Here is a 23,930-nt window from a genome sequence, read left to right as displayed (position 1 = left end):
ATTTGAATTTTGCATTTTGCATTTGCATTTTGCATTTTGAATTTTGCATTTTGAATTTTGAATTTTGCATTTCGCATTTTGAATTTTGCATTTTGAATTTTGCATTGGAAGAACTCTCTCGGCCATCGTACCGTTTGCATATTTAATGCACTATGAAAATTAGTGATATAACTTTGATACTATTGCATCAAACTTGGTGAAAGCACCTACAGATATCGATCTGATCAATATGTCATTGTCGCGTGAAGCACTGTGCAATGTCAAGTTAAAAAACAGCTTATTTGCATATTAAATTAAGTTTTGTAATTAGTCATATAACTGCACCAAACTTGATAAAATCCGCTGCAGATACTAATCCGACAGATATCTGACTGTGTTATGTAGTATTTAGCAGTGTGATGTTAATTAAGGATTCATTGGCATATTTAATGAACTTTGCAATTGGTGATATCACTCTAAAACTATGAAGCCAAATTTGATCAAACTAGCTACAGATATCGATCTTATAATTTTCTTATTGTCGTGTGAAGCACTGGGCAGCTTCCAGTTAATTAAGTGTTCATTTGCATATTTAAATTAAGTTTTGTAAGTGTCCCATGAACCATTGAGCAGTGTCAAGTTAATAAACATTTGCTCATTTGCATATTTGCATATGAAGTTTTGTAAAAGTCATTCAACTCCGAAAGTACTGTGCTAATGTTGATGAAACCTGTTACATATTATGATCTATGTAATGAACCTGTTGTAAACCACATGAGCTCATTCATGACATACCAGTAATTCATTCAGCCATTATTATACGATTAGTAGGTCATGATTACGACATGATTAGGACATTAATATAATATAGGGCTCAGCCCTTGTGTCGCGCCAGAGGTATAGATTAGATATATTTGTATTGATTCTTATTTAGTGATAGTAAAGGATAAAATTGAATTCCTTGCTGAACTACAACTATGCCCAGTTTACCCTCCGATGAAAACTATTCACGTACACGATGTCAGACCATACAGGTGTAGATTTTCTGTTCAATGTGTAAAAATATTTGACAAAGATTGGCAATTTTTAACATAATAACCACCTATTGTGTTAATCGAGGGATATATTGTGCAGTGATCGTTGCAATAGTAACTACACTGCCCTGCAACTTCGACTTGCAAGCTGAAAACTAGCGTTCAGTCTAAAAAATGGAAATTTTTGCATCTAGTTATTGATACGGAGGCCGCTTTTCCAAACTAAAATCCCAGCTTTCTTTGCGTATGTCTCGTTTATATGCACGACAGTATTCTCTCTTTTACAATTTTAAGGCGTGATAGTAACGATATTTTGCATCGGTTACATGGTGGATAATAATACTTACTGGCTGTATAAAAGGGATATATTTTATTAATGGAATGTTATAAATAACATTTTGCACGTTTCGTATTTGTTAATTTACATGCACTCAAAAAACATGGCGGCGCCAATGAAAGTCGGGTACACTTCCGGTTTAGAACTTATATCGGCACATGTAGCCTAGGACTTCCCTAATTGTTTTCACACTGACTTTCCCCCTCCTACCCTCCTCAAACCGCCTATACATAAAAAAAGTCCAATTCTCCATAGATTTTGGTGACTGTGCAGTGAATGCTATGTGTGGTTAGCAAACTCAATATCCAAGAGGTAAAATATACCGAAAATAAATCTTTATTGCTACTTTGTTTCAATTTACAAAAGACGTTTGACATTGTCTATGCATTGTACGTTTAGATATAAATATTTTTAGACTTTCAATGAAATGGGTGAACTCCTACAGGGTCAAGTCTCCCAATATGTGAGAGTAAGAAATTATGAAATTATGAACTGAGCATGCTCAGAACTATTCAATATTGCCACAATAGAAAAGCCGCTAGCTATAGTGAAGTTCTCTGTGTTGAGCAGCGACTGATGAAATCTGCTGATGATGTCGTGAATATGTAATTAGATTGACATTGGTCGACGACAGTGGCGCTGTTGATAAATTCGTGGAGGTATTATTTCTTAGTACATACATGTTAAAGAAATACTTCAACCTTCAGATACAGGTCATGAAAACATGATCAAAACTAGGGATTAAATTTGTGCCTATAATAGTCGCGCAAGCGTCTTTCTCACTACGCCTGCGCAGATTCATAATATACTATACGAGTAACCGGAAGTGTACCCATTTTCATGGACGCCGCCATGTTTTTTGTGAGTGCTCGTAGATAAACAAATACGAAACGTAGAAAGTACTATATATAACATGCCATTAATAAAATATACCTCTTTAATTGGCCAATATATATAAATATCTACCTTGTCACTTATACAAAATATTACTATCGTGCCTAAAAATAAAAAAAGCGAGAAAACTGTCGTCCTTACGAACGAGAACATTCGCAAAGAATGCTGGGATTGTATTTAGGAAAAGCTCCCTCTTTGTCAATAATAGATGCAAAAATTGCCCGTTTTTAGATGGAACGCTATAGTTGCAGCTCGCAAGTGGAAGTTGAGTAGTGAAGTTACAACTGCAACGATAATGATGGCACAATACGTTCTACAATAGGTAGTTATCATGGCAAAAATTGCCAATTTTCGCCAACATAACAGAAAATCTATATCAGCAGGGTATCCGCATGACATCATGAACGTGAAATGTTTTCATCAGAGGGTAAACTGGGTATAGTTGTCATACAAAGATATATAGCAAGTGACAATTTATTCTATTTGATTCTTTACTATTGCTAATTATGAATCAATACAAATAACATTTCTAATCTTAACCCTGACGCGACACCATGGGCAGGCCCTATATTTCTAATAGCTTTAATGACACCAATTTATAGGCACCACAAATCCGTTAAGCTTATAAGTTTCCTGTCTTGATCAACGAAAAATTATTTGGAGAGAGAAAGACAAATGTGCTTACTAGAACATTTCGGACATATCCACGATCCATCGGGAATGCTCTCAGCTGTCAACCGAACACAACCGTTATGAAACCATTCGACAGTACATTTAGGGCTGTCGCAGGCAATCATGGTACTTGTTTCAACTCCGTTACAAATGCAAAATACTTCCCTTGAAGTCGGAATAATCTTTCCTTCCATCTCTGATAAGTTTTCCCATTCCGATGGAAAATGGCTAATTATGTCGTCAATGCAGCTGTCGTTGCCGGAGAACGCCATGTTGAGTGATATATGTCGCTGACAAAAGCTGACATTCCTACGCATGTGCACTCTGTAACTATGCCATAACTGATCATATCCGGAGATTATCGAGGGTACCCGAACCACATAACTGTACGTAAAGGGATTACTGCTCTCAGAGATAAACAGTCGCGTTATATTTAATCGGTAAACAAGCGGCATCATAACATGCGTAAAAAGGAACAATAGGCGTTTGGGCTCCTCTCCTACTACCTCCATGGTAAGTTCTAGTCGGGTGGAAACCGGCGTATAATTGGAACAGTCGACTGTTTGCTAAGGTGATCAAATGTTGCCTAGCGCATCTTAGTTAAAGTAGTAAAGTAAACCATGCATAACTAATTGACGGGGTGCAGAACGTCGTTTCAGGCCAGATCGACGGTTTGCACCCCGTCAAGTTCTGTACGTGTGGGCGCAGGGCAGTCATGTTACTGGAGTAAATGAACAAAAACAAACAAACAAACCAGATCGCAACTGGATTCAACTGGATTCACAGCTTGAGCGCGATCCGAACATTTATATAGGCCTACTTGCCATTACAATTTCGCCGATGCTAACATGTACATCTATTAACGCCTATTAATCAGATGCGAAAAGCGCCACCTGTATGCATTTCGCGGCGAAGTGTAAATAAAGTTACTTTGCTCACAGTATTAGGTAATGAGGGGATTATTGACGATGAATTTTCTGGCCAGCAAAATCGATACCGGGTTTGGCCTTGCAATGCTAGTGTACATTGGCACTTGACCATGTGTACCTAGACGTGTATAGATCATCAGCGGCTTATACAGCGGTACAACGTATCGGTGTAAGCATGGAGCCAGATCCGTTTCTAGCTCCATGGTGTAAGACTACGACTTTATTTTTGACTGACTGCACCAGCGATGGTCCGCATCAAACAGTACTACAGAAGAAAATTTACACGGCAAATTTCCATGGACTTTTTCCATTTTTTTGAAATCACATTATACCTGCACTTATCGTGAAGGCACACTTCCCAGCCGTAAAACATTAGTAAAAGCTAGGTTTTCATATCAGTGACGTGTGCATATGCGCAATTTTACTGTTGCTAAAGAGTGTCAATCAAGGTCTGCTGTGAATGCTGAAACACTTCTCCGAGCTATAGACCTTCGAGGGTCCATGTCCCAGCATAGCATCAATAACTTTCAATGTAGTAAAGTAACATTTTGATCATGCATACACTCTGCTTTTAAAAACTTCAACATCTGTCTGGTATAAATGGCCACTTGGCAATTGGTTTTTTCAACGTTTTGATTTCAGCGTCGGTTACGCCATGGCAGATTATTTGCAACACGCGTGGAGTGTTTACAAGCAATTAAGCTAACGAACGTCCTACCGTTCACCATATCCTTGCCCCGTCTACTGGGCAGATTATTTCTATGTTTCAAATTTCCACCGGATTACGAGAAAGTGGATGTAATCAGAGATAATTTTATGGAACTACCAGGCTATGATCATCTGATTCAATCATTACCCGTTTTTCGAACGATTTCTTGATATCATTGTATTTGTCATGATCAAAGTTTAACTTTATTGCAATGCTGAACTTCTTTCGAGAAACTTAGAAATAAAGATCGACTATTTTTACCATGTGTACACGCCAACGAGATGCTGTTGTTTAGCAGGAGCGGAGATTAAACCCAGTGGTTCATGAATATTTGCCTTCCGATCTGAATAAACGTTGTGTATATCGTCTTTGTCTCGAGACTAGACGAACCGGAAGTTGATCGGGCAATTCATTTCGCATTCAAGTTTCTTCCAGTAATTGTCATTCCGAGTGTTTTTCACAAAACCTCTTGATCAGTATTTGCCATTTGCATAAATCAAAAAACAGACAGACAAATAGCTAGATAGATAGATCATGTGGGTGGATAGATAGATTCTCTGTGTGACAGCATGGACGTATGGTGACAGCGACTGTGTATGAAGATACAGACAGAGAAGATACATGTAGAGGGACAAAGAGACGAAGAGAAACAGGGAGAAAGGAAGCAATCATTGTTCACCGCGTTCGTTCAGTGAAATTTAAAATCGACGGAGGCTACGCTACACCAACATGACTAAAATACCAACATTAATTTGGAAATGGAAATTCAAAAATCATGGTCACTCTTTTGGCCATTAAGTGATATGATTTCAAAGTGACATATATCCATTTAAAAAAATCAGCGATGTAGCTTTACCTACACTTGGGGTATTTAAGAATTCAATTCGTTCTCCACTGCTTGATGTAAATGTTCCTCTTGGAGTGTTTGAAGACTGTGAGACAATCACAATTATCGCCTGTGTTGTTTGCTGAATTAGAAACCTCAAGAATGGTATAATTTTCATTACGAGTTTCTTCCGAAGGAAGTCTTTGTCTGATTCAAAACGTTTGATAAAACGATTGTAGCTGGCGAGGCTACATCAGGATGCAATGCACTCGAGTCGAATACATAGACAATGTCTCTGTTTTTCTTGTGAGGTGGGGTGAGGTATGGTATACAGCTATCTCTATGTCATAAGTACGGGTCGAAAGAAATTCGAAGTTATACTTGTAAAATATGAATTTTAGTAGCAGTCAATACTACAAGCTATAGAAGTCGAGCGAAGTCTGTACGCCACGGTCATTCCACTCGCTTTTGTCACAGACAAATATAGAACAGACTAGCAACGGGCATTGTTCAAGATGTGAAGCAGTTACGTAAACCCTCCATATTTGCCTCTCCTCAGGAAGCTCTCGACTCTCTTTTCCGAAAAGTGCCGACCATGCACCCTTCACTAGTTTCCGGATTTTGCTAATTTTTAAGCGAAAGTATGTTCAGCAAAGTTTGTGTTGTGGTTGTCTTGTGGTGCTGAGCAGAATTGGCATGTTGGCGAAAATTGGAAAGTTTTTGAGCTTCGGGGAGGTGAGTTTTACAATTCCTCTCACCTTTTATGAATATATAATGAGCGTGTTAGAACCAAATTTGAAAGTCTTTTATCGGTACTGTCAGATTTTACTCAATGCTTTACCGTCAGTCATACCGTCTTTTACACGTTCTTCAAGGACGGATATGTTTATGAAACTGCTTGCGTGTTATGTTTTGATTGGCGTGAAGCAGTGTTTCTGCCCTGAGAACTCACAAAGTAACTATGGTTGCTACGCGACTGGCAGCACGATGCCATCTCGTCGTATTTTTCACATAATCTCGTGCAATTATCAACCACAAACAAAGTCTCCAAAAAGTTTAACACCTGTGAAGCTCATTTTAATATGAAAAAGGCCATAGTCTACCGAGATGACCATGGAAAAAAGGCATGCCGCGTTGCTATTCTGTGTTTTTATTTGTCTGTGCTTTTGTGGACTGACCGTGCTTACGTCGTTCGACCATTTTCAGCTTTTGTACCAGGTGATGGTACAACGAAGCGTCTTTTTAGTCCAATTGTACCGATATCGCATCGCAATTGCCAAGTGGTGTCATATTCGAAAATACCGCGAAAAGAAAAAAAATCCCTCGAGGAGGTACTGTGACGAAAATAATATTCAAACAAACGTCACAGGAGAAAGGGTCGCCGTTTCCACACACCGCCTTGCATGCAAATGCTGTTAGAGTCGTTTGATTTTGGTATTATCGATGTTTATGTGATTCACACCTTCCGACCGGCTTAGCATATTAACTAACCCCGAAATTTCGGGGTTGCATACATGGCGAGTTAGCTCGGCGAAGTTGTAATGTTCTTTACTTAAATGGAACACTGAATTCGCAGTCAAAAATATCATAAACACAAGTTGAGGAAAAAAATATTTCGCGACTCATGAGAAACCATACTCGGGTTTCGACAAGTAAGATATAAAGGACCACCCTATCTACTTTTGACCAACTTTAAGTCCGGCTGCGTCTCGCCTTAAGCTCTCCCACACAAATAAGCACAGATATTCAACATTAAAGTTTCTCCTCACATGTCGGAAACAAAAATAACACTATTGCAACCAAACGTTTGGATAGTTAGTTGGGGAGCCTCTGTCACATCCTAGGCGCCATTATAGCCCGACCTTTGTGCACGCCTAGATTTTTCTATTTCAAGGGAAAACTGTGCATGCTATTAATATTGAACTTATTTCTAAATGGCGTGAAAAATTAAATGAAAGTACCATCATCAAAAATTCAAGTGTCAAAATGACATATTAAAGTTTGCGCTGATCACATTATTGTTTTGCGCATAATACATAAAGTTTATATACAACACATTAACGTCTGGGCTTAATATATAACAGATTATCTTACGTACAAACATTCACGTTTGTTAAAATACTAAAATATTATTCACAGCATATATATAAACGTTTCACACACAACACATTAACGTTTGCTTTTACAATATATTTTAAGGTTTGCGCTGAATGTATTAAAGTTTCACCTTTGGCATATAAGCGTTTATATGCAGCACATTTAGGTTTGCGCTTAATATATGGTGGTGTAACCATGACACAACATATTATAGTTTGTGCTTGATATATTAAAGGTTCTCCACAACACAATAATATTTTATACACAACATATTAACTTTTAAGAGCAGTAGTTGATGTCAGCATTCCATATGTTTGCCACATCACATTCCGATGACGACAGACATACCCCAAAAATTAAAGTGTCGTCACTGAAGATTCTAATGACACGTGCGCAATCATTTAATCAATAGGTCGAAAGGTTCGGTATTCTTCCATTATATGCACTTCAGGAAACTTCCTAAAATAATCGTTAATTATCAATATCAAATTAGCGAATTGAATAGCGTAATCGCCAGGAACATACAAAATGATCTGAATGACGGAGGTTTCGGATAAAATGTCAAATTGTTGCTCTTGAGGATTTGCCTAATTTTGGTTTCCTTTTGTCGCAAACGAATTAGCAAAAAGTACAATTGAAAAGGGTCACACTTACCATTCCATCGACATCATTTTAGTGCAGGACGACGTGGTAAGCTGTTTAAACCCCAGTTGTAGTCTTTCAAGTACTGCGTGTTTACTTATTATGTTTCCAATGAAAAAAACACATAAAACGAATACTTGGTCACCCTGTTCATCAATCATGACAGCCAGCACTCAAAATGAATAGAACATAAAGGGAAATAGAGACGGTGATGACAGAAACGACTATAAAACTACTCTTCAAATGTGTTTTACCTGGCCACGTGCAAAGTCGAACAGTTACAAACCTGACTGATAACGACATATGGTCGGAAAACATAAACATGAACAACATCCTTGGCAGGCATACACTGACTTACAAAGAACGTGTCACATCTATAGTGAAAATAGCATAGGCAAGGTGTCTTTCCAAAAATGTATGCATAGACCATATTAATCAGCACATCTGTACAGTGGCAAGCTCGGAAATTAGATGACGAAACATAGAACGTTGATTTGTTTGCACAGCTACACTTTTTAAGTCTCCGACTCTGCCCCTATATTATGGTATTTAGTGGTGAAATCGTCTATGATTTTGTATCAGACGTGACCTGGTGACCATTGTGACTTTATGTACGGCAATGACTAAAAAATAAATGATTTTTCGTCTTTCATTCGATGACGACATAGGATGCTTGGTTCGGGAAACATACCAGGAGTTAAGATGACCCCAAGGGCATACGAAATTTTAAGGTAGCTTCAAAGTTTGAAATAAATTCAACGCAATCACTGCACTCATAGTATTGACCAATGATAGCCGTCCTATACCTAACTCTATTTTCGTTAGCAGCACAGCCAGGAGTAGAAATAGGTCAGGCAACGAGATCCTGCTGTACTGACGCATCTGTATCAGTGAGCCGCTTGCGGCCACCGTCGGCGGCCCGTTGCGCGAGCTGCTATTGCGCTGTTTGGCAATTCTACTTCATCGGAGGGCTTTACTTCAGTTTCAGAGCTAACACGTTCAATATATTAAGATGTCTACACTGGTTTTCACAATTTGAAGGACGTTTAATATTTAAGTTTAATACCAGGGTTCTCAGCTTCAGTCAATAAGCATCGATATTTTTTCTGTCGCCGGGGATCATGAAAGATACCCCCTGGCTTAAGCCAAAGTAAATATCGACTTGGTTTTAAAATACCGTCACTGATTGGTCAGAACTCCATATATGGAAGATTTTTGCCCAATAGTAAATATCCAAACAAAGAGGCTCTACTACTCTTAGTATATATCATGACAGATTGACCATGCCCAAATTAACTGGTAGTGAGTGCTTTATCGAAGAACGGCAAGGTTCTTGTGGTTCGCTGGACCAAAATTTAGTGCAGGTAAAAGATATTTTATATACGTGGCAAGTTGATACATTACTCTTACATGAAAGGCAGGTAGCATACTTTGCGACACGACCCACTGCTCTAGTTTCCCGGATGTAACACACCTGATAGGTTTCAAGGCTCGATAAAGACGAAGTTCAACGTTGCTTTTCGTCACTCGTATGGTCGACATACGCTGTTGAAGGTAAGCTGATGATTATTAATTCTACGACTAAGCATCGATGTTGTTTATGTATGTGTCGGCATTTGTTTTGAATTTCATTCACGAGGCAGAAAATCTTTTTCCGGAATCCGACAGACAACTTAGTCGGTTTTTTCGGCAATTCAAGTCATTGGATCCATTGAGATATTCTTATTGTATTTGTGCATTTAATTAAAAATACTGTTTTAATTATGTCTACATTTCAAATATGTCTGTATTGCAATTTTTCTCAGCGCTTCATAGGAGTCTTGTTTCAGTCGTCTACTGGGTACGTATAGAGTTTGTAAAACGTACGAAAATGCTTCGTGCTTGACGTCATCCTGTGTAATATATTTCCGTAGTTAACTGTTACAGTCATCAAATTAACGACTGTAAACACTTAAATTAATGACTATAAATGCTTAAACACCAAAATATATTACACAGGATTACATCAAGCACGAAGCATTTTCGGTTTACAAAAAAAAAAGACCGAACGTCTCGCGTATGTAATAGACGACAAGAACAGGTGTCCTATTAAGCGCTGAGAAAAAATTTAAAATGCAGACATATTTGAAATATAGACATATGTAAAAACAGAATAGACGAATCAAAAGCAGCGATACAATAATTATATCGACTGCGACGTTCGTGTTGGTTTGCATGTGTACAAAAGAAAGGATTTTAACTAAGAGATGTAGCCACATTGGACTATATGAATTATTCTTCGTGCTTATTTTACTTATAAGAGGATAATGGCTCCCAAATAATGTCCTATAAGGAATCCAATGCGTAAAACGAAAAAAATCAAGGAAATTGGTTTAATAATTTGATGAGTAGTGTAGTATGGTGAACGTTTACACACGTCACGAATCTCTCTCTCTCTCTCTCTCTCTCTCTCTCTCTCTCTCTCTCTCTCTCTCTCTCTCTCTCATATACTGTAGACAATCGAAGCTGAATATCTGACCACAGGCTATCCATGGATACACATAGTCCAATATCCCGCAAGGAAGTCCTTGCTAAGTCATTTCTCGTTCTCATTTTCATCTTGTTTGTCGCAGCGTTTGCCCTCTACCGTTTCGGCTATGAGCCGGCAGAATTTCTGCACTCAGCACACAGTTAACTGTCCAATGGCATTAGGCCAAAAAAAAAAAAAAAGCTGTTCAACGGGCGGGATGACTTCAAAGTTGGGTAGGTAGGTCGGATTTTTTTTTTTGATTTTTTTTTTTTGGTTTTTCTTAAACAGAACATATAATATAAACACTTTTTGTGTGTTTCATGCTTTTTCTTAGTCACATAACGTATACTGGATATGTTGTTTAGTACGTTCATGATTTTTTCAATTTTTTGTTGACATGGGTTGGTTGTCTCACAACAGCTTCTTTGCCTTCACTTCTACAGTTCAATCTACAGGTGCCGCCAACTGGTAAATTTCATGAATTTCTCAAAATCATCACAAAACCTGTTTTGAAGGCTGATATACCGATTTTTAGCTCATATTTGGTTTTGTATATAAATACCAAAAAGAGCTTATATGATGAGTCGGTGGCGTCTTTATGTCTGTATGTTTGTGGGTATGTATGTACGAATGTATGTCCGTCACACACAAAGGCTCCCATACCGCCAGGGCTACCATCTCAGTATTTGGTGTACAGGTAGCTGCAGGGGTTGAGATGACATGTGAATTTGTTCAAATGAACACATCAGTGTCAAAAATATGCAATTGAGGTAAGAAAAAGTGAAATCCTGCAAATGTGCAGGAGTGATGGCATGCCAGTAAGAAACAGGCCAACTCCACTATTTTGAGTCATTTCCTGTCATTGTTTATGAACTGTTTGAGCATACCATAGACAGTAGAAGGGGGAAGATCGTCTATACTTAAACTAAGAGGGGCTTGTTTCTGCTATGCATGTTGCTAAAGTTGACCTCCAGTACCTAAAGTTTCAAACCTTAATTACTTTTGTCATTCTTGTTTTTCTGGTTTAAATATTTCTTGTTGTTTTTCTGGTTGTATATATACTGTGCAGAAATCATTGTCATAACATCAACGTAGAATTTTCCTCCACTGAAGTGCAGATAGAAACAACATTTATTATTGATCATTGGTAACCCATACTGGTATATACCAATTTTGATCAAATTTGAGCGACACTGTATAATTGCGGTATTTTCTTATTTTTGACCCTGACCTAAAATTTGGAGGGGAAAGTGAGAGCTGTTCGTAACTGCCCTCCCACTGGTATACACTGAAAATGTGCCCTCCCACTGAATTTTGATGCCCACTGCCCTCGTATCTACAGTCTGCCCGCTCCCCACTCCCCACAACAATTCAAGCTCCCCGCTGCCCTCTCCCCACTACTGAAATTCCCCATTGCCAACTAGATGCCCACTAGGCAACCCAGATCAACACAAAACCATGCAAGAAGTTAACAGTATACCTTGGAACATTGCTCCTCTCTAAGTTAGGTTCTATTAAGCACGCCGCTTTCCCCTCCCTCTACGTATTTTCCGGTGCCCACTGTCAAAAATTTTCTCCCCGCCCGCTGAAAGTAATGAAATTTCTTCCCCGCCCACAGTAAATATCGATATTTTCTCCCCACCCGCTGATTAGTTTTGAAATCTGCCCGCCCGCTGAAAAACTTCGCACGAACACCTTTTTGCACGAACAGCTTCGTTGGCGGCACCTGAATCTAACGGAGCTAATTTCTGTGTTGGTGTCACCAGCCATATGAGCACGGTGCATTCCAACCAAATCTCGCGACTCAGAAACAGACGGGTTCAGCCCCGGAGATGTCCGGGATGACGTCGTCGAGCGAGGGAGCGAAATTAGACCATTCGTCCTGTGTCCAAGTCAAACAAATGTCACAAGGTTGACTCCTTGTGCATTCTCGACAACTGAAACACAAATCAAGTCCGTCCTGCAGTGAGAACTGCTGCTTACAATCACACGTTCGATAGGATAAAGCCATGACGAAAATCGGAACGAGTGATGACTCAAAGAACAATAAAGAATTTTCAAGGAACACTGAAAATAGGAACACTAGAAAATATAGACTGTACAACCGCTCGGACGTGAAATAAACGCCGGTGAAACAATACAGTACAGAGTGTCTAAGCTATACGGAACACGTGGCGTAATAGTTTATTTTCCACGGCGTATTAACCCTGCCGTTCACCTTGACCAAATGTTTGTGATGCACTTCCACCTTTACTCTTCAAATCATTGCCTGTATCAATCTCACTCAAGTCAATGTCATCGAAAATGTGAAGGTCATTCATCTTACAGACAGACGTTCACTGAATAACATCTCCGCGTTTCTTCAGATTCGTAAAGATTTCGGGGGAAAAAAAAAGAAAAATGTGGAGTGGTCCAAATATGGGTCGGTCGGGCCCGTTGAACAGATAATTTTTTTTTTCTCGCCTTAAGATAAATCAACTGTTCACGTGGTGTTGTACCAAAAACGGCAATGCAGTCTGAGCCAAATTTTATCCTCTTAGATGGCCGAGTTAGACAGTTCCAGGAGTATGAGATCAGAGTACTCTAACATGGATAATTTTATCAATATTATCCGATAAAATCACTATTGCGGCATAATCCACCAACCCTCTTCTAATATTAGACTCTAACTTCCTTAGAAGTTAGATGTCGCGGTATAATCTTACTTTGAGCATGTTGTACCGTGGCTATGAAGTACTGAACGTTTCTCTTTCGAGAAACGGTCATTTGCCAAAGTTCTATGATAAGTGTGGGTTGTGTAATTTTCCCTTTGGCGACCGACATTATTTTCTCTGTTCTACCACAGCAGTCCTACAAACAAAACTTTCACGTTGATGCTACTGGACTCATAAAGATGACGATGACAACAGCAACGCATTATTCTTAACCACCAGGATGGACGGCACGGTCAGGCGTCAAACGTTAATGTTGGTTATGAAAATATTTCCCCTCGCAAACCAATGTTGATTATTGGTTCTAGCACAATATTTCTACAGCGACTTTAAAGCAATTACGAAATCAATAGATATTTAGAAAGCGATATTTATCGTAGAATCCGATATTATCTTTCGCAATAGTTTTTTACTTCAGACCTGACTTTCTAAACTTCAGCTATTTATAAATTGTGAACGCTTTTAGAAATGATAGCTAGCTCAGTAAAAAAGCTTCGTGCTTTTCCGATTACTATATGTGTGTGTACTGTGTCTGTGTGTGTACTGTGTCTGTGTGTCGTCTGCTCCACGCACACCGTGTTGTTCGGTCGCGCACAGAATTGCAACATCTAAGTCGGTTACTGTGACCAACTCTTATGGGTTGGAAGCAGTGGCCGACTGGTTTTGTGTGAGGCATATCAGCTAGGCGATGTTGCCGTGAGTGTGTGGGGGTTCGAATCCCGTTTGGGTTATAGTAAAAAATTTATATTAGAAAGCAATAATTAGCGCAAAATCCGATATATCGTTGAAAACTTTCTAGGGCTTTAGACTCGACTTTCTAAACTTCAGATAATTACAAATTTTGAAGCTTATTAAGAACGCGATAATTATCGTAAATATCCATTATATCATTTGCAAATTTTGTTCACTTTAGGCCCAACGTTTTAAACTTCAGCTTATTTTAAATTGTGAATGCTATTTAGAAAGATAAATTGTGAATCTTATTTAGAAAGCGATAATTATGGTAAATATCATATATATTGTTGGAAAGTTTTTTTCTCTTCAAAGCTGATATTCAAACTGGAGCTAATTATAAATGTTGAAGGCTGTAAAGAAAGCGGTAATTATCAATTTTAGCCGTGTTTATCACTTTATAACTAGTTTGCTGCCATATGGAATACACATGTACATTGTCACGTTCTATCATGATGGAGTGGTGGCAGGCGATTATGTCGTATTTTAGAGAGTCTGTGCTAATCAATCGCAGAATACTAATTCCACCAAAAGCAGCTATGGTAAAATCCTACAGCAAATATGGCAAAAGCAGTGTTGGATAACACAGGCATAGCCCGGAGGAGAGTGTTTGCTGGGAGACACGTATGACACATGAGTATGATAGAACTGAAAGCTGTTAAACCTCCATGTGCCCATGGTGTCTGCACCCACTTTCCGGAGCAGCCAACTAGTAAAAGAACTACGGTGCGGTATCGCAGGATTGCTGAATAATCCCTTAATAGCTAGAAGACTAATAGCTAGATTAGCCATATGAATAGCTTGCATTTAGCTCTTTTTGGCTATTCAAGCTATTTTCACTTTCAATAGGACGTTTTTAGCCGCTAAAAGCTGTTCGTAGGGAGCTATGAGCTGAATACTAGCTAATCAGTGGTGACTTCTGAGAAGGACTAGCTATTCAGCTATTCCAGCTATTAGCTGTTTTAGCCTCTATTAGCTGTTTTAGCCGGCTATTAGCAGGCTCCCTGCTAACCATTGATGACTTCTGAGAAGGACTGGCTATTCAACCATTCAAGCTATAAGCCGTTTTAGACAGCTATTAACTGGCTACCAGCTACCAGTGGTGACTTCTGAAAAGGACTGGCTATTCAACTATTCAAGCTATTAGCCGTTTTAGCCGCTATTAGCCATTTTAGCTAGAGCTTACACCTGCATGAATGAAAACTATTCCCACATAGAACTCGATACTTCTACAATATTTATTCAGTTTATTTATGAAATATCTGTTATGAGTAAATAGGTAAAATTCGTAACTTCCTTCTCAGGCGTGTCCACTGGTAAGCTGAAAGCAAGCTAATACCTAGCTAAAATGGCTAATAGCGGCTGTGGCATTCCTACAAAACTGTAAACTAAAGAAATCACAAGGTATACGAAATGAGGATTTATTTCACTTCTACGAAAAATGAAATAATCAGGAGAAACTTGCGATTTATAGAACCAAGAAAATAAAGCAAAGTCAAACGGCTGGTTGAATGGTAGGTGAGAGCATTCATTACATTTAGGACATTTCACTTAGAGGCCTGATTAAATACTTGTGACGGGTTTTGTATTGTCTTTTGTTCAGACTCAGAGACGTATATATGCAAATATGCATGTCTCTCGGCGGCTGAAAACAAACTGTTTGTAGAAGACTCACCACAACTGACAAATTGCACAAGCGTACGGATTAATAATCCTAGGACTACGCAGGTCACGTAAGCTATTGTTATGATCGACTGAAGGCCACCCAACAAGTGACCTTGTATGATGTGAAAGAACATGGGTAGAACCGAGAAAGTAATATCAAATTTTAGGTTACTTTAAAATACCTAATTGCATTTAGCTTAACACTGTACATGCCGGGCCAGGCTTTACAGAGGAAATGGGAAACGTGGTAATTATTTTGTTCGTTGTCTTTGAAGTTATTACCGAAGGGTAGAATAAAGTCAAAAGATCACAGTTTACTAGAAAATTGGTAATGTCTATTTGTAAACTTTACAGCTATTAAGGTTCCAAGACAAGAAATTGACCATTTTAAACCAACAATTCTCTAGTGTTTAATTAGCTCAGAACACCCGTAAATTGTATATTTTCGGAAAGCCTAGATATAGGGCAACAGTTTGATTACCATAGTGTCACCATTGTTTACATAACTATCACGTGACAGGTAATTTGCATAATCTTTCAAAAATCGGTTTTCCCTATGTTTTGTTTCAATGCTTTGAGATATGTGGCTGAAATTTGTGTGAGTGCAAGCTTTTTGAAGGTCTTCAAAACTGTGTCTCATAATTTTTTTAAACCTTCTACAACAGTTTTTATGCCAGAAAAACTTCCAGAGCAGTGAATTTAAGCATAGTTGATTTCTTTAAAATTGTGCTCCAAAAAAACTAAGCAAGATATAAAAAATCTGAGACACACTTTGGAAGAGCGTTGTGACAGCTTGCATTCCAGCAAGTTTGAGTCAGATATTTTGAAGTATTGAGACAAAACATAGGGAAAACCGTTTTTTGAAAGGTTATGCAAATTACCTGTCACGTGATAGTTATGTAAACAATGGTGACACTATGGTAATCAAACTGTTGCCCTATATCTAGGCTTTCAGAAAATGTATACTTTACAGGGGTTCTGAGCTTATTAACCGTTAGAGAATTGTTAGATTAAAAAGGTCAAATTTCTTGTCTTGGAACCTTAAGAGAAATTAATCCGATCGACAATCACGAATGACTGATTGCAAAGGTACTAAATCAGACAAAAAGCCTCGACCAGTAAGTTCATATATTAAACGATAGCGTGGTTGAGAGATCAGCCTAGAGAGATCGGCCTGGCGAATAATTGGTGTAAATAAGAAAAATATGATAAACCGTTGCCGCATTGCAAAAGTAATCATATTGCAGGACTTCTCGAGTTAGAAAACGAGTGTACTTTTCAAAATTTCGTAGGCAAATATTGAAAATGTAATAAAAATCAGAAAATACACTTACGAGTTATAAGTCAACGCATTCGGCGTGGGCAATCGTGAATGACGATAGTATAAGTTTGCAGGCAAGGCAAATATTAATACGGAAAAATGACAATAATTGTGCATGAATAAATTTGATAAGAAAATAGCTGATAGCCAGCTAACAGCCCGCTGACATTGGCTAATAGAGGCTAAAAACGGCTATTAGCTTGAATAAATGAATAGCCAGGGATTTCAGTATCAAAGCAGAATAGCTTAATAGCTGCTCAATAGTCCCAAAGCTACTATTATTTTTTTCAAACATAATAGGTGAATACGCTTGAGTCATTGCTGTAAACCCTCGTAGATGAACACCTACTAAGTATGCCAAAGTCGACTATTATGTTTATCCAACTATAATAGCTGAATAGCTGATATCCTGAGTGTCGAGGCTATAAACATGAGTAGCTGAATAGCTGCTTTATATCTCAAAGCTGGTTATTTTAGCCATTCAGCAATCCTGCACCTTAATGGGTACAAGGCGAGGTTGGCTAAAGATAGCTTCCAAGCTTGGGACAGGAGTTTAATTTTTTTGTAACTTTTTCAAGGAAATCACTCAAGCCTTCCGTTTGTTCGGAATCAGGAAAATTCTTGACTATTCTGTAATATCTCACTTCACATGAATAACTATGACATAATGCTGGAAGTTACGTGGCAAATTTTATGGAAAATCGATAGTTAATCCCATTCTGTATCTTCGACGATGTATTGATGTTGGCTATTTTTGCTGTTCTATTAACGTTATGAGATTTTCACGAGTCCAATAATCACGTCCATTTGAGCAACCCATTCAATTCCGTCAGACTATTAGCATGCTACTTCAGTCAGTTCGGTTCAAATTGGACAAGTTTGGTGTGATGCAACGTTATGAATCAGTTAGTTATGTTACAGTCATAGATAATACCTTAAAGCCTGGCATGCCAGACAAGTGTAACGGTTCAGCCCGGCAAAAATTGATCAATTAGTGATATCCAAGTAATAAGCGGTAATGTCAATGTCAACATTCAGCTTAACTATATAGAACAAAAATTCATCCCTAAACTGCTCATACTTACTGAAGTTATATCCGAGTAAGCTTATATCCTCAACTCAAATTTCTCTAGAAAAGTACAATTAAAAGAAACGCTCAGCTCTCAGAACAGTATGTCAGGCTTGTCATCTATTCGCAAATGTTGAAACATGATGTCATTAGTAGTATTTTTTCATTTAAAACACCGCTAAGCCCGCCCAGGAGAACTATTGACGTTTGTCCATTACAAGTGAAAACTTCGATCTTTAGTGTCAGTTTGAAAATAAAAGGATCGTGAATGGAATTCGTGGAATAATGGGAAAGTTAGTAAAGATTGATGTACGTCAAAGAGATTGGCAAAGCAGGATATCCAACGTTATTTTGCGCAAAAATGGACAAAAGCAAACTTTACAAGACATCGTAAGAGGCGGAGCGGAGCATATTATATGTAAAGATATTTTTCTGCTTGAATCAATATGCAGACTGTTACAAGTACTGGTTGAAGCATTCTGTGGTATATGCGGAATTCTGAGGTCCATAGAAATCAGAAAAATAAGCCTGAATTTTGTCAAAACACCACTGAGGGCGCTATATTCATTGTTATCTCAAAATTTCCCCAGACTCGCCCACACAAAAAATTCATCAGTAATCAAGCTGACATTGAACTAACACCTGTTAAGAGGATTCGTGCCGTTGAATGTTTTAGAATAGGAAAATTGAGCTTAACGCTATGCTGTGGTCTATGGGAAATTATTTAGTGGTCTTGTGCCATACTGCTGCCAAGAAAAGCTAGGCGACTGGGGCCCAGTTCAGGCCTCGACTTGCTCCAAAAGAGAAATACAAAAACATCAAAAATGACAGAGAACACAGAAACACTTTAATGAAATAGAAATAGAAAACTGAAACACAAACAAAACACCAATCAAAACAAATCAAATACAAATGTAAAAATAACAAACAAAATGTACGTAAAAAAGAGGCATCCGAAGAGAGGCTAATTAAACAAAATATACCCAATAATGAATACCCAAAAATACCCAAATACATTGACCATGATGCATAAAAGTATCTGGATCCAATCAGCATATCTCTATCTATACTCTGCTTGTATAATCAGAAAGAATTATGGTTTTCCCAATCTAAAGGAAGTTATAGCAAGAACTAAACTGGTCGATTTCGTTTCTGAACTCACTATACACGTTCAAAATGAAACAGTCTTCCGAATTAATCTTTCTGTGCTTTACCACAAGTTTGTACAGTGCATTGACTGTAACGTCCCATAGCTATACCGGCGATTGGCTAATCGGCGATATTTTAGTCTTTTGTATTTTGGTAGTGTTTTCTGTATTGGTTTTGGTCTCCATACTGTAACGATACTTTTTACAGATTCATTTTTGCCAAAAAACTCAAGCAAACGGGTAAAGAGCATTTTAGCGAGGTCTTGTCTTGATTATGGATGGTAATGGCAGTATACAATAAAGATGAGATAGAGTAGATAGGCATCGGTCACACGGACGTTATACGATAGCCGAGAGAATCCTTCTAAATTCAAAATTAAAAACTCAAAATTCAAACTGCAAATTCAAATCTCAATAATTGAATATTGGATATTTATGTTGGGTAGTTTTTCATAACTGTTTCGAGTTCTTCCTCAAAGATTGCATTCTCGTTTGATAGTTTCGATGTTGAGCATTTGTTTGTGATCCGGACCGTGAAAGGTTTTGATCTGGCGACCACATATTTACATTGGCATGGTTTATTTTGTGATGGTATGATAACAAACGCACAGGGATTTTTTTGGTTGGCTATAATTAGTAAAATATTCCTTGTAGTCAATATAATGATCTTCTTGAAATACAAGTAAAAGGGATACGATAAGCCTTTGTCACCCTAACAGATAAATAGTGGCGTTTTTCTATTGACCAGTTAGACCTTATGTTGTTTATGTAAACCTAATATCCAGGGATCTAAGGTTTCATACAGCTTCTTATTAAACAAGTAATATTATATCAAGTAATTTATACTGCCTGCCTTCTTTTTATCTCTGCTAAATTGTGAGTGGTCGACAATTGAACATTAAATGAAGAATCAAGCAAAATTAACGAAATATAATAATATATTAAAGTTTATATACAAAACATGAATGTTTGGACTTTTGTAATATATTAAAGATTATCAACAAAACATTTATATTTGTGCTCAATGTACTAAAAAATTATTCACAACATATAAACGTTTTACACACAATATGTAAACGTTTGCTTTGAATATAATAAAGTTTATCTACAACTGTCATATGAACGTTTCATACTCTACATAATTAACGCTTGTGCTTAAAATATTTAAGACCTCAAATTTGCACTTAATATATGAAAGTTTATCCACAAGACATGGCGTTTTTTACAGCATAATTAATGTTTGCGCTGAATGTATAACTTCTATACGCCACATAGAAACGTTTATACATAATATGTTAAGATTTGCGGTAAATATAATAAAGTGTATCCAAAAGATATAAACGTTTTATTCACAACATATTAACATTTATGCTGGATATATTTAAGTATATATACAGCATATTGACGTTTTTTGTGCTGAATATTAGTAAATGTTATCCACAGCCTAATTTTTATACAAAACATTTAAAGGTTCGCGCAGAATATATTAAAGTTTATCACTACATATAAAAACGTTATTTACACAAAATATTAACATATGCTGAACATATTAAAGTTAATTAATTTATTTAATAGACAGAAAATTGTTCTCCCAATGAATTGAAATCTACACTATTATCTTGAAACAGACATACAAAGAAATCTTCAATGGCAATCTTATTTAAATATCTTGAAACCTATTTTATTAAAATTTCTTAGAATCTTCCAAATACGCTTCTTCCCCATAACCCCAAACACGTTTGACATTTTAATTATGAACAAGATAATTTTCAAGAGAAGGAGGTTCAAGGTCAAAAGAATTACCTGTTTCACTCCCATATAAACATGTGTGGCAATTGGATAAAATGGTTGCAACAAGGAAATACACCCCAACTGGTTGTAAATAAAGTTTCTGATTTTTCTTAAAATCGACAAACGCAAACAAAGATGCTATTTTCCCAAATCCCCATTCAACACAAACACGTACTTCTGACAAAGTTTTATTAAAATTCTTCTGTTGCTCATTTAAATTTGCCCCTTAAATGGCCCCATTAATTCAGGACGAAGAGGATATGCTGGATCTCCATAGACACACAGCACTTCACCACGGTCTTGCATCTGCTCCAACTGTGGCAAAACTCCACTCTCCCCAAGCATGAAGGCATCGTGTCGACTTCCCTCTATAGGACCATACATATGAGCGACAAGTCCGTTAGGGGTTAGAATTGACTGCAAAGAAATTAAACACAAATTTTTTTCAGTGAAACCATAATCAACCCTTGACTCATGCCAAGCATGCACATAATTTTAGGATTTTTTTAGAAAACAGAGCATATTTGAACTGAACAACCCCTCAGTATGTACTGTTCTCTGACTCAGAATGTCATCAATTTTAAAGACATAAAAGATAGTTCCTGTTTTGAGAATATGTCATAAATTATGAAGGCAAAAAATATATTTCCTGTTTTGATTCTCCAAAGGGAAAGTTCTTACAAGTAACCGCAACAACACAGATAATTTGGATAAATTGTGAAAAATATTTTCCAAAGTTTGGTCAAAAAATGTTTACAGGGGTGTCCTTAAAAGTAAACCTTTAAGGTAATAAATGTGTCCATCCACACACCTTGTACAGTTTGAGGTGATGCAAAACAAAACTTTCTAAATCTGAAATATTACCACCATACAAAGAGTCATATACTACATGGATAGAGAAAGAAGCATTCTTACCTGGAATTTTAGACAGTGGGTTCTTTTATGACCAGAGAACACAACTGCTTGCCCACGACATGGTCTTGATATGGGTCTGGCAGTCCATCTATAAATCCCAACAATTATCCAGTGGGGCTCCCTTGTCATGGATTACTGCAGAAAATCTCACTGGATCAAGCCACTCCATGTCCAAGTTTGTTAGAAGGTGGCCATATTCTCTATGGATATGTTCTGCAATCTGCATAAAAGAACACACACACACACACACAAACACACAAAGATTTCAGTAAATCTATGAAGTCACTTTGACAAAATAATGCAAAAGTTATATTTATTTTTGCTTGCAGGAATAACCAATTTGATTTCAGAAGGGGTGTTGAAGGAATTTTTGAAAACAAATATGTTTAAATCATGTCACAATATCTAATTAACCCAAAACTTTTCATGGGAGAATAAACCAATTTGATTTGGGGGATGGAGGAATTTTTGAAAACAAAATGTTGACCAGCAAAAAAATAATGAAAAAATGATAAGAAACCTGCAAGTGAATCATTGCCACTCTTCTCAAAAAATAAGTTACAAAAAGTATTGAATTACCTGAAATGAGTCTAGAATTATCATGATATTTGGAGCTGCCACCTTTTTGCAAGAACTAATCACATGTACAAGAACATCAGAATGTATTGTGATTTTATATGCAATAAGAGGACAGAAAAATTACATACTGTATTGAAAATAATGCTCAATTCTGGCTCATCTCTTTGAAAAAACTGTACTAAGTCACACCAGCGGTTGGGATATGACAGCCGCCGCAGAAGAATAAGGAGTGCCTCCATGCTTGTTGCTGTTGTGCCGTTATACCCAATTATCTTCTCTGGAAGAGATAGAGCATCATGCAGGCGGATCAGGTCATTTTTGGCAAACCTGTAATTTTTGAAAGAAAAACAGACTTTAGAAATGAGCACAAGTACGTCATATAGAACTTCACTGTTACAAATTAACTTAGATCCATATGTTCACTGTTGTTAATTCATCAAAAAATGAATAAAAAAAACAAATTTTATTATATTATTATTATTGTTGCTGCTGCTGCTGTTTTTGTCTTGAAATTTAATAACAAGACCAAAATAAAAACAGACAACCTGCATGTTTATCACTTACATTGATATTACAAGCAAGACATTTATGACATATTTGTAAGCCATAATGCATAGCAGATATATCTTTCTCGCCTACCTGAAAAATTCAAGACACTCATCATCTGAAAATGAATAAAGATCAATATGGGTAGTATCCAAATTTCTCCCGTTTGAGAAGGTGTCGATCAACAACAATTCCATGTCGTCTTGATCTTCCTCCAATGCTTCAGTGATTTCTTCTCGTCTACGTCTAAAAATCAAAAATTACACAAATATTGATTTACTTTCGTGTCCAGCATGTGAACCCGAGAACACTTCATTAGAATTATGGTTAAGGACAGGTATTAACCAATCACTGCAGATACTCTAAAACGTCACATAAAAGTGTAATTGAACATTTGATATGGGAAATGAACGCTGGATTGACCAGATCGGCTAATGAATCTCTATAGTGTCTGGACTCTCTACCCGTGTGCAACCTACGTATATACGTTGCTTTTTTTCTTCCAGGAGTGTTATTGTCGTGCAAGACAACCTTCCCTCAACTTTATTCACATTAAAGGACCCTACATAATCAAAATTTTATCCTTGCTGACAAATATGCAATAAAATGTGTCGACATTCGACTCTTACCTTCTCCAAGCTGCTACCATCATCCAAGTATATAGTCCTCTGTTTATAAACAATGACACAACAAAATAATGCCATAACGCCAACGATGATTGGATAAAAGCGAGAATCATCGCCAATCAAACACAGTTTTACAATGTGTCATTTTACGAAGCGCCAAAGGTCACGTTCTCGTCTTAATCACTCTCCACAGCACGAA

General features: G+C 37.3%; 1 long non-coding RNA gene across 1 annotated transcript; it reads right to left on the bottom strand.

Annotated features, from left to right (window-relative positions):
* Positions 1 to 22,076: 22,076 nt before the first annotated feature.
* LOC139132589 (uncharacterized) lies at positions 22,077 to 23,379 on the bottom strand. Its single transcript, XR_011552364.1, has 3 exons — positions 23,199 to 23,379; positions 22,688 to 22,886; positions 22,077 to 22,200 (listed from the first exon to the last, which is right to left on the bottom strand). It is a non-coding gene; the product is annotated as an uncharacterized lncRNA (long non-coding RNA).
* Between the last annotated feature and the right edge of the window lie 551 nt (positions 23,380 to 23,930).

Source organism: Ptychodera flava, chromosome 5 (assembly GCF_041260155.1).
Source record: "Ptychodera flava strain L36383 chromosome 5, AS_Pfla_20210202, whole genome shotgun sequence".
NCBI classification, from domain to species: domain Eukaryota; kingdom Metazoa; phylum Hemichordata; class Enteropneusta; family Ptychoderidae; genus Ptychodera; species Ptychodera flava.
This window is presented reverse-complemented; position numbering and strand designations above follow the sequence as displayed.